Source organism: Mustela putorius, unplaced genomic scaffold (genome assembly GCF_011764305.1).
Source record: "Mustela putorius furo isolate JIRA1106 unplaced genomic scaffold, ASM1176430v1.1 tig00003853_pilon_pilon_pilon, whole genome shotgun sequence".
NCBI classification, from domain to species: domain Eukaryota; kingdom Metazoa; phylum Chordata; class Mammalia; order Carnivora; family Mustelidae; genus Mustela; species Mustela putorius.
In genome coordinates, this window is record NW_025422005.1 from 47,548,413 (window position 1) to 47,560,862 (window position 12,450).

The 12,450-nt window shown below is 45.4% G+C and overlaps 1 protein-coding gene across 4 annotated transcripts in view; it reads left to right on the forward strand.

Annotated features, from left to right (window-relative positions):
- FGGY (FGGY carbohydrate kinase domain containing) overlaps positions 1–12,450 on the forward strand; it is a 697,591-nt gene that overhangs the window by 177,670 nt on the left and 507,471 nt on the right. The window lies entirely within an intron of this gene.

Sequence of the window (12,450 nt, forward strand, 5' to 3'; positions counted from 1 at the left end):
CAGTGGGACGTGGCCGCGGAAGGTCCTGGCTTCCTCGCTGCGGGGACTTTCCTTGGGTGTGGCTGGGAGGACCTGGGAGCGCTGGCGTTTAAGCTTCCTAGGTCGCACGGGGGCTGGGACCACCAGGCAGGTCTCTGATGTAGGCAAGCCACCCACTGCTAGCCCGCCTACGGGAACTGGTCCTCTCACCCGACCTTTTAAGCCTCAAGGCTCTAACAAAGTCCCCTATTTTCCCCAGCTCAGGGATTCTCACTCTTGAGTGCATCAGAATTACGCGGAACCTTTATTAATTTTCTTAATTTAATAAATAAAGTCAATGATTTCATCATTAACAACCGTTGCTACCCTCCCTCCACTGTTTCTGATTCAGTGCAGTTAGGGTCTGGCCTGAGACTGTATTTCTAATAAACTCCCAGGTGATGCAGATGCTTCTGGTCCAGGGACCATCCCTTCAGAATCACTGCCCTGTCTCCCTTTCACTTAATCCACTAAGTATCTTGTTCAGCCTCCCAGGGAGCCTGGAATCCTTGACAGCTGGAGAAACAGGGGGAGGGGGCTCCTGCATTTGAGCAAAGTGGAAAGGGCACCTGGGAGTCCCAACTTCCAGAGGATGGGGACGGGGTGGGGAGGGATGCTTTCTGCAGCATCAGCTGCTGCCTATAGTCTCTTGGGAGGCCCCTGTGAGGGATCCAGAACAGGGCAGAACCCCCAGAAGTGAACGCTGAATGGGAAGCACGGTTAACCAAGTGTGGCTGCAGGGAAGGGGAAAAAAGGCAAAGACTGCATGGAGGGTGCCTGTGCATCAGCCCATGATGCCCTAATCAGTGCCACTGACACTTTCATTTATTTTAAAAAATATTAATTGAGCAGCTACTGTATGTTGGGCACTGGGCACTGTCTCAGTCTGGGATAATGTGGGAAATAAAATGAAGTCACTACCTTTCGGGCAAATACTTTCTAGTAGGGATATTAACAATAAACATAGCAAAAGGCTAAATTATTGAGGATGTTAAAAGGTAAAGATGCTGTGGGAAAAAACAAGAGGAGGGTAAGGGAGTGCTGATGGGTTTTCATCTGAAATAAGATGGTCATGGTAGGCCTTACTGGGAAGGTGATATTTAAACCAGGAGTTAAGGTAGTTGGCTACATACTAGCTGGGGGAAGAATGTTTCAGCCAGGTTAGGCAGCCAGTGCAAAGGTCCTGAGGCAGGAACATGCCTGGTATGTTTGAGGCCCAGCAAAGATACCAGCATCACTGGAGGAGTAGAGGTAGGGTGGAAGGAGGAGCTGAGTAGATGAGGTCTGAGGGGAAACGGGGCTGGCAGGAAGATGTTTTAGGGTTGGAAGGATCATTGTTAGGGGTTTGACTTTTATACTATGATATTTCTGCGTTTTTCTTGACTTTTTGCCCTGGTTGTTCTCACCTCTTCCATCTATAACATGAGGCTCAAGAATAACATTAACCATTCCCTGGCTCATAACTGAAGCTGGATTGAGGAAGAGGTGGCTTTCAGTACGTCAGTCAACCCCCGTACCTCAGATATGGGCTCACAAGGGTTGCAGTTAGTCACCGATTCAGACCTTCAGATGGAAGGTTGGCAGGTCACGTTTGCTTTCAGCATCCTCTCCTCCTTCCCCATCCTTCCCCACACCTCTTCCAGGCTCTAGTTCCCCTGATGTGCTTGCTCTCGAGCCTTCCCAGCCTTCTAGAGCAGCACTGGCCAACATATAATAGGAGTCACATAGGTCATTTAAAATTTTCTGAATGACCGCATTTTAAAAAATTTTTCTAAATAGCAAAAAAAGAAAAAAAAGTTTAAAAAGTCAAAATTAATATTAATAATATATTTTATTTAACCCAATATATCTAAGACATTATCATGTAATCAGTACACAAAACTAAGGGCATACTTTACATTCTTTTTTTCTGTACTAAGTCTTTGAATCCCAGTATTTGTTTTACACTTATAGCACACCTCAATTCAGACTAGCTGCATTTCAAGTAGCCACTAGCAATGTGAGGCTAGTGGCTACGGGGACAACACAGTCCCAATTGTACCCCTATTCCTGTCTACCCCACTCCTCCTGTTCCCGGCTGAGCTGACACTTCCTTCAGGAAGCCTTCATTGATTTCTCTTCTTCCCCTCATTGCCCTGTGAGAATGAAGTGCATTTGTTCACGTAGTGCACTTAGTTCCTGGCATGCAGAAAATTCAATAGAAGGGTTAGCTATCATTTTTATAGCACTTACGGCAGCTGTAATAAACTGCTTGGTTGTGTAACTCCTACTTCACATTTCCTTATCCCTGCCACACTACAAGCTTCATGAGAAGAAGGAACTATGCCTACCTTTCTCCTTGCTCTAGTCTCAGGATCTTGTTTCTGACACAAAGGGGATGAATATTCAATATAAACTGAGTGAATGAAGGAATGCATGATAAAAAAGTATGCTTGGGGCCATGATGAAGCATTTTCATTCTAACATTACCATCGATAAAATCATAATCCTGGATGATATCAGGTTTTATTTTTAGAGGTTCAGACAGTAGATCCTAAAGAGAGATAAAAGCTGGTCTCAAAACAGGGTGTTGTGGTAGAAAGGCACAGACTTTGAATTTAGACAGACCTGAGTCTCAAGTACTGTTAAATCACTTTCTATTTGCATGACCTTGGAGAGTTTCAGCAGTTCCAGACCTCAGTTTCCCCATCCATAAAATGGGGATATGAGCATCTCTTTATGTTAGGTACTTCCTACTCCGTAAGTTTACTAGTGTCAAGAACACAGACCCTAGTCTCAGCTCAGACCCACTCGAGCTGTTTATCTAACCCCTCTGTGCCTCAACACCTAACCGGGAATGTATGCATGTGACTGTATATTCTTTTCATATTTAATGAGGTAGGATATCATACATATAAAGGTTTGATACCCAGTCGATGTCTGTATTAGTGTCTTCACTTTTCTTTAATTTTCATCCAGAAAATTTTCATGCATGGGATCTTTATTTTCTCCTCCATCTCCAAGGCGGGAGAAAACTTCAAGCTATTTACTTTGGGGAAATTGAGCCATCCTGCGTGGTAGATACAATGTGCAGCTGGTTCAAGTTAAGAAAAGGCCCTTGGGCAAAACTGGAAAATTTGCCACTTTGGTGTTCCTGCCCTTTTGCCTCTTTCTTCATTCTTGCCTGATTCTTCCAGAAAGTCCTTCTCTTGTATCACGTTGGTTCCTGGCATTTTCTTCTCTCTGTCTTCTAAAGACGGAAGTAATTCTCACCACACTCTGAATTTTTCCTCATGTTGAAAAGAAATCCTAAGTACCTAGATAGGGGTGTCTGTTGCTTCTTGGCATTCTCGAAGCTCTTTAGTCACGTAAGCTACAGTGCTTTTTCCATTCCTTCCTGAATGACCGCTCATGTATTTTCCCCCACCAGCTCCCTGAAGGGCACCCTTAACAGTCAGTCAGGCGCATAGTAGGTGCTGGATAAAATGTGTGAAAGGCATACGTGAATGCGTATGGGTAACTTTCCGATTATGTCCCTTCCAGAATGCCCAGAAGACTGACAGAAGTGTGCAGTGCCAGCTGTAAAGGGAGGAGGCTGGCTGCTTATTTAGAAATGAAACCAAACGCGCTGAGCAGCTCACCCTCCCTGTCTGCTTCCCTTTGGTGTCCTCTGGGGACGAAGGGGAGGGGGTGGGGAGCTCAGAGACCAGGAGGGCTGACAAGGTGCCCTCTTCAGCACTGAGTCAGCAACACCCAGCCCTGTGGACACAGGAAGATCCCGCTCTCAGGGGCTGAGTCACATGCGTAACTGGAATAGTTGTTTAGATCCGAATGAATTCCCAGAACCTCTCCAAGCCAACCAGCAGGCACATGCTCTCTCCCTACCCTAAGAGCTTTCCAGCTTTGTGACTTAGCAGAAAGGAGGAGCTGGGCCTTTCTGGAAGGGAGGGGATGCAGGGGAGGAGGGTTCAGGGATCCTTCCGCGGGAGGGGGGGGGGCAGGGTGGAGGTTATGGGGCTCCTTATCTAGCGCTGCAGGTGGTTTCTGTGACTTTTCAAGTCTCCAAGAAGATGTAGAAAGACTGGCCAGCATGAATCCTGCAGAGATGGCACAGCTGTCCTGTCAACTGGGCAAGGTGTGGACCAGAGGCCTCGGCACCTCCCTGTGAGCAGTGAAGGTGTCAGTGGGTACTAACACTGGGTGCCAAGCAGGTTATCCTCTGCTGAAATGCCATTAGAGGTCTGTGTACCTTGGATGGAAACAAGATCCCTGAACTGCAGCCCTAGAAGCAGCAGCGTGTGTGTGGGGGGGGGGGGGGGCTGGCAACTGAGGCACCTCGGGCCTGGTACCCAGTCTCCGGGTTCGATCTTCTCAGCTGCTGGTGCAGAGCACAGCAGCTCCCAGAAATGCATGTTCTGAGCATTGCAGAAGCCCTCAAGGAGTGCCTTGTGCAAAATATTGGCACGCTTCAGAGCTTATGTTGCAGTATTTCTTTCCTGAGCATGTCTGAAAAAGATCTCAGACTTCTAAGATTTTGCTCTGCCCTCCTTGATACCACACCCACTGTGAATGGCCCACAGAGGCTGGGGTGCGGCCTCTGTTGCCGTATCACTCAGGCTCATGCTTCCTCTGGGGCAGGGGTTCCCAAACTTAAGCATCCATCAGAAGCAGCTGGAAGGTGGATTGACACGAATTCCTGGGCCCTGCCCTGGGAGCTTCTGGTCCGGTAGGTCTTGGGTGGGGCCTGGAAATAGGCATTCCTAACAATTTCCCAGGAGAGGCTGATGCTTTGGTTCAGGGATCACCCTTTGGGAACCCTGCTCTCAGGTGAATGTTTTCTTGAGTGTATTTTAAATGTATCTTTGAATGTATTTTTAGGTCAAAGATCCATTTGAGAATCCTTGACAACCCATCTGATAGGCCTTGCCACCGCTTCCCAGAAAAAGCAATTACACAAATGCTGGGGGAAAAAAATGTAAAAACTTGATTATAATTTCAGGATTCGTCAGACTTGCACAAATTTGTCCATGAACATCTAGGTTAAAAAGAACTCCTAATTCAGAGTCAAAACCGGAATTTGTAAGTGAAATGCAGAATCATTAAGTACAGGAAAGTGAATTTTATCAGTAAGTGCAGGAAAGCGAAGTTTTATCAGTTCCATAGCAAACTGGTTGAATATTTGTTTTCTAAAACTAGACTACCTGGTTCAAACCCTGGCTCTACTGTTTGCCAGCCACACTTCAGTCTCTTCACTGTAGATGTGGGTTGATACTGGAGCCCAATTCACAGAGTTTTGTAAGGATTGGGTGAATTCATAAATGCAGAGTGTGTAGAGTAGAACCTGGCACGTAGTATACCTACACTAATTGTTCCTAATTACTTTAGCTGAGCTGAGGCCTATTGATTCAGCTTCCTGATATATTGCAAGCTCTCTCTTCCCATTCCAACATCCATGGTCCTAGGTTAGGTCCTGGCCATGTCTAGTCTGCCATTTTGCAATATCCTTCCAACGGCTCTCTTTATCCTGATTCTTACCCCTTCCATTGTATCTTCCACACAGCATCCAGAGGGAGCTTTCTAAAACCCATCTCATCCTGTCATTCCTCTGTGTAAAAACCTTCCAAAGGCCCCTATCACTTCCAGGAGAAAGTCTGAGCTCTTGAGCACAGCACGTGGGGTCTGCCTTGATTTGGGCCTAGCCAGCTATGGGCTTCATTGTTCAGTGCTTTCCTCTTTCTCCCTTCTGCTTCAGACAAAGGAAGCATAGCCTGATCCTAAGTATGCTACACTTTTCATACTCTCTGCCATAGGTCATAATACTTACTCTGCCTCAAATGCCCTCAGCCCTCTTTGAGGCAAACTACTCAGGAATATTCTTCAAGACCCAGCTAGAGGAGCCTTTTTTCTGCCCCTTTCCCCCAATCCCAGGTAGAACTGTTCTCTCCCGTCTTTATGACCCGTGTCATCATTCCTTGTAGAGCATGCTTCCTCTATAGTTCAATGCACACATCTGTTCATGAGTCTATGGAAGACACTGCAAGTTATGCTCCCAATATCTGTGCTCATCTTCTGTAGTATAAGTCCATTTTCCAGACTTCTTTGTAGAGAGATAGGGTTCTAAATGCCAATTAAATTCCACGAACAGATGCACACATGTAAGATTTGGAAAAGTGGAAAAGAAACAAAGAAAATCTTACTGTTTTAGATATTTTCTGCTGGTGAGCAGAGTTGTACAGATAGGACACTTTTATGCATTGTATTCCAGGAACTAGTCAACAGTGTCATGATTATCCAGAGTCAGTCTGAACAGCAGCACAACTTCCCAGTGCTGCCTTTCTGAATCCCTAGATTAAAAGTTAGTGATCTGTTACAGATTCTAGAATCTAGAACTCACTATTCAATTTGGATCCTCCTAATTTCCACCTTCCTGATGGGGCAGCGGTAACAGGTCCTTGCTGGAGCCTACAACCTACTCCTTCAGAAACTTGCTATGATTTTATTAGCATCTAATCCATATTAAAATCGTTTCTGCTTGAAATATCTAGAATGGCTCCCATTTCTTGAATTGAGCACTGAATGATAGTGTCTATCTCCCTCACCCTGCTGAGAGCTGCTATTAGTAGGCTAAGACCATGTCCTATTCCTCCTTGCTAAGAGAGGCTTCTGGAAAATGAACCCCTTAAAAAAGTAGGTGGAGCCCCTAACCTGAGGTGGAGAGAGGCTTGATTGCGGGGCGGGGGGGGGGGGAGGGTGCTGAGGCAGGTCATTTATTTGTGTTCACCAAGTGAGCTTTGAGGGAAAAGTGCTCTCAGACTAGCCAACCAACAAACATGTCACCACCACTCCAGTAACAAAGAATGGGCAGTGCCAGCTTTGAAACAGGAGACTCAGGCCCTACTTCTCACTGTGGGATGGTACTCTTCTCCACAGAGACCCCTGGTCCCTGAGGAGAACCACAGAGAGGCCACGAGAGATTGAAGGGGAAGAGACTGAGTAGTTCCAACCAGTTGGCTTGTCAGAATGCTTCAGGAAAAGTGTAAAGAATGGATAAAACAAGTACTGGTTGGCACTCCCTCAGGGTCTCAGGCACAGTGTGGCTGGAGACTAGAGGGGTTGGCTGTGTGAGGTACAGACATGTGGAATGAGGGGCCTCGTCAGTGCAAAAATCTAAAAAGCAGACAGTGGGAAACCTGTGAGCTTTGGAAATCAGACCAACTCATGATCAAACCCATGTCTGTTGCTAATTTCTGGGGCCTGAGACAAATTCTTTAAACTCCATGAGCCTCTGTCCCCTTGCTCATAAATTGGAGATTAAAACCTATCTCAAAGCATCAGCCACCCTGCACAGGGAGGAACTGCCACGTGGTCAGCTCTCCACAAGCTCCTTCAGATCCTCTGTTTCCTGCCACCCCTTAAACCTGGCCTTGTTTTCTTTCTATTGTTAACACTTTGCTCTACAAAATCATTAATTTAGTGTTTTGTTTTCTAATTATGGGGCCCAAAGGTAAGGCACTGAGGTTTATGAGAAGGGTGATTTCTCAATCCATTCATTTTGTTTGAAGAGGCAGAGGGGCAGGAAATCAGATTCCCGGAAGTTTTTTGATTGCAGAGAGGATGGGAGGTAGGAGGGAGCCTTTCCAGGAAGACTGCTCCTGCCAGCTGGGGAGAGAGTGCAGAACTTGGCCTTGCCTTCCCTGTGTAATCATGTTGTCCATGCTCATCAGTGGGGCTATTAGCATTTGAGTCTAAGCCAGTCTTCCTGTGGTATCCCGGAGGACTCTGGATTTAATGCAATGTCTCCTTCCACATGCCCTTTGTAATCTACCTCAGGTTTATTGCTATGCATTTCTTCACCAAAAGGACCAGCAGTTTTCCACTTAGTGAGAGAGATGGCTATCTCAGATATGTCACCAGTCTTTCATCAAGATACACCACCTTTCCTTGGGGTAGAGAATACCATAAGTTCTTTAGGAAAGGCCTAGGCCCCGAAACACTGGGAAGGCTGTGGATCCTTTTGATGAGTCTTTGACATTCCATGTGCCCCTCAGCATCTCCTACCAAGCCAGCAGTTAGGTTCCTCGAGGGCAGGTAAGACTAAGGGAAGAGACCTCACAAGAATTCATCTATTCCCTGGGACAATGGTAGTGATGATCCTCCTTACGTAGACAGCAACCACAGGGGAATCTAGACAGAAGCCTGTTTGGGAGTAGCAGTCAGAATTCAGGAGGAAATTGCCATGAGTGGGTACCTATTAGATGTCCAACATCCTGGCAGGGGATTTTGTAGCTCCTGCAGACTGGACATGAAGCAGTTAAACTGGCCTATTCTGAGCTCTTCTGTAGCCAGTGGGAATATTTGATGTTCCTACACAGGAAGCATGTCCTAGAGTGAATAATTCCCACACAGCAGGGGAGCCTTTTTGCAGGTTGAGCCCCACCTGGAAGATGCTCTTTTCTTGTCACAGAGCCAGGGGCAATAGCTGTGGACCTCTCGCCTGCCCTGCGCCCCACCCCCACCCCCACCACAGGAGCACAGCACAAGCAGCTCAACTCTGGTGGAGACTGATGCTCAGAGTGCAGGGTAGAGATCCACAGGGCTCCTTCTGTGCTTTGTGGACAATGGAGGAAAACAAATCCCCTCATTAGATGTTGATGACTGTGTCTATAAGCCCCTGCACAGAGAGACTGGGAATTCTCTGCCATTGCTTTACAAAATAACCCACATGGAAGAGACCATGGTTTTGTCTACCTGAGCAGGATGTAGACAGGGAGGGACCCAGAAAGGCCTGAGGACGGTGTAAAAACAGGATGACCAAGAAGAGGAGCCTGGGTTCCCTGCTCCTTGGTGAGTGACTAGTACCACAGCGGGTATTGGGGTATAACATCAGATGTGTGTGAATGATCTACCTCTTTTGCAAACTGTGTATATTATGCACACAGAAGGGAAGGAGAAAGAAAGAAAAAAGGGAAATAAGACGCCACTCTGATATCCTTCTACAGGGATATCTGGCCTTGAGGGTATTCTAATAATTCTTACAATCAAAATTCTCATAAGTAGTCTCCTTTTTAGTACATGGCCATAACAAGGGTTCTTCCCATTGTTTCATGCCACTCATTTAAGAAGAGTGTTTTTTCATTGTCTGTAGAAACAGTAGGAGATAGGGTCACCAGGTTCATTTTACAGACAAATGAACTGGCGTGCAGGGGCATGAGTTGCACTGCCCAAGGCAACTTGACTTACCAAAGAGCAGAGCTAAAATGCAAGTACAGATAGACCTGATTATTTCTAAACCTGTGCCCTATCTACTAAACCATGTTCATCTCCTTCATCTGTGTTCTAATCTGTCGAATGTCTTCTTAGAGAAAAAAGAAGCTGACTCCAGAGGGAAGAAATAAGACCAAACAAAACAAAACAAAGTTTAAATAAATATAAAGAATTCAATAAAAAATAAAAGGAATAAATGTTTGTCAATGGAGGCATTTTGACAGAGAGGAGATATAGATGGCAAATAAGCACATGAAAAGATTTTCAACATCATTAATTATTAGAAAATACCAGTTAAATCCACCATGAAAAACTTCTGCATGACAACTAGAATGGCTACAGTTAAAAAGATCGATCATATCAAAAGTTGATGAGGATATAGAGCAACTGGAACTCTCAAATGTTGCTGGGGAGAATGTAAAATAATACTACTGCTTTGAAAAACTTCTGGACAGTAATTAAAAAGTTGAATTTCCATCTACATTCCATCCAGCCTTTGCTCCCCAAGATATTTATTGAAATCAAAGTGTATGTTCACACAAAGACTTGACCATGACTATTCACAATAGCTATACTAACCCTGTTTTGTGTACTATGACACATAGTATCCATTCAATGAAATAATAGTTAGAAACTAAAAAGGACAAATGATTGACATACTCTAAATCATGAATCTCACAATTTTGCTGAATGAAAGAAGGCAGGCAGAAAAAATACATACTGTAAATGCTGACTGCAGGCAAGTCCAAAAAATGCAAACCATTCCATAATGACAGAAAGCATAAGAGTGGTTGCCTGGGGGTGGGGAAGAGAGGGAGAAGAGACCAATTACAAAGAGATAGGAGGAAAACGGAAGGAGGAAGTGATGACTCTGTTCCTTATTGAATTGTAGTGATGTTCTCATGAGTGTAAACATATCTCAAAACTTGTTGATTTGTACTGGTTATTGTATGTCAAGCGAACCTCAAAAAAATCAGTGTCAAGAAGATGCAGAGGTAGGAGGTGGGGGGAGGAGGACGAAGCAAAATCCAGGAAGGTAAGTAACCTAAAAACAAATGTAATGGTGAGGAACCCAAGCCATATATCCAAATCTCAGCTCAACTTTAAACAAGGCACTTAACTACCCCTGTAAAATGCAGATAATAATCGTACCTACTTCATAGGTTAGTTGGGACACTTAAATAAGTCATGCACATAAACCCTGAGACCACTGCCTGGCATTTAGTGAGGATTTAATAAGCATTAGCTATTATTATTGCAGAAATCATCTCATTTCATCCAAAGGCAACCTTTCCAGCTGATAAATTCAGAGGTGAAATGCCAGGCCAGTGATTTCCAAGCTCAGCTTTTTTGGTGAATGCCAATTCCTCCCCTTGAACATAGCTCCCTATGGTTCCTTGAGATTTTGCAAACTAAAAGTTAAATAATGTACTTAATTGCCTCATATACTCATTACTCAAAGGTCAGGCAAATAAAGGATAGCAAGACTCACCTAGTGCGGGTGGGAGAAGCAATAGACACTCAATGGGCTGGAGCACCATTTGAATTCAGTTGGGCCACTCACTCTCATGGATTATCTATTTGTTCCTTGAACCAGCCATTCTAGATTCGCTGGGTTCTACCGACTAGGCCAGTGTTAATCCACGTTGAAATTGAAAGTAGAATTGAGGGGTTCCAGGATAGGGGGCTGTACCACCTTGGTAGTTCATTTCTGTTTGAGTCGTGAACATGAACTCAGAGTTGCTTTCAGGGCTGAACACCGGCCTCTGTGTATTAGGCTTGAGCATTTCTTACGGGACAATGAACACCAGAGATCTTTCTAAAATTGCACTTTGAATTTGGACCTCACTTTGGTAGCATGGATTTTCTCCAATTTGGGGGACTTTGCACATAGGTCTAAATCTTTATTTATTGGCCTCTGCCTTTGAGTTTGAAGAATAATCTTCTGGAGCTGTGAGGCAAACCTCCTTTTTCCTAACACTATGGTTCCTCTCTCAACATCACTGCTCCCCCAGATGTGCATTTCCTACTTTCCCAGACAGAGAGGCACAGGTGAGCTACTTAGAAGCATCTTGAACCATCAGGCCTCCTGGGTTCTTCTAAATCCTCCCAATACCCAGTAGGCTGATCGGTGCACAATTTAAGGCTATATTCTTAAGGCACCTGATTATCTGATTCCACAGGTTCAAATTGCTAACTATAGATAGAAAGAAATTAATTCTCCAAACAAAGCTATAAACCTGCCCGGTTCTTCTCTATGTGCTATCAGATGGGCCCAAATCACTAACGTACTAGAAGAAGGTAGCCACATGTAGCAATACTTGGACATTTTTGTACCAGTCCTCCTAAAGTTCCTAATTGGTGAGCAATGGTCTGAGTTCTCACAGACAACTGATAATTTTTTAACCAACTGTTTTCCTACCACCAAGTGAGGATTGCTGATATCCCAGCCCTTTATAACAGAGTCCCTACAACTCCATGCTCTTTCCCAACTCAGCTTCACATTCAGGGATGTGCTTGTTTCAACATCCCCCTTCCTGTGCCCATTCCTATAGCTGTTGGCACTCTTTTGGTTAGCAGTGACAAAGAGCCATCTCAGACAAGCTTAGGCAAAGAGATGCTACTTGGAAGGATATGGGAGATCCCACATGATTGTAGGGGGAAAGTGTAAGACTTCTGAGTTGCAGTGACCTGACCGGCTCTGTCCACTGCTCAAGGCCCCATACCTGTTGGATGTTGAATGAGTAAGAGACCAAACAGCACCAAGGACAGAGTTGCCACCTGGCCATGACAGTAGCTGAAACCAGACCTTGACAGGGGAGCTTGGGGGTAGCTCCCCAGTCCATTTATTCGGAACATCCCTGCCCCATCATCTCCATGGTGTACAGGGACTGTCCCCAGGAAGCCAGGTTCTCACTCAGCCCTCCTTCCTTGGGGGAAGGGTTGAGTGTTCCAGCAGTGGGTGCTGAGTGTGGTCAGTCACAACTGCCCTCTGACAAGTGCTAAACGGGGCCCTGGGATTCAGTCCCTCTTCCAGTGGTTGAACTGGCTTTGCATCAATGCAGGTGCTGGTGGAGGACAGTGAGAGAGACAGTGGAGAGAGGGAAAGGGGAGACAGAAAGAAGGAGGAGGAGGAGGAGAAGGTGGGAAGAGAGAGGAGGGTAGGGGGAGAGGAAAACAGATATTATG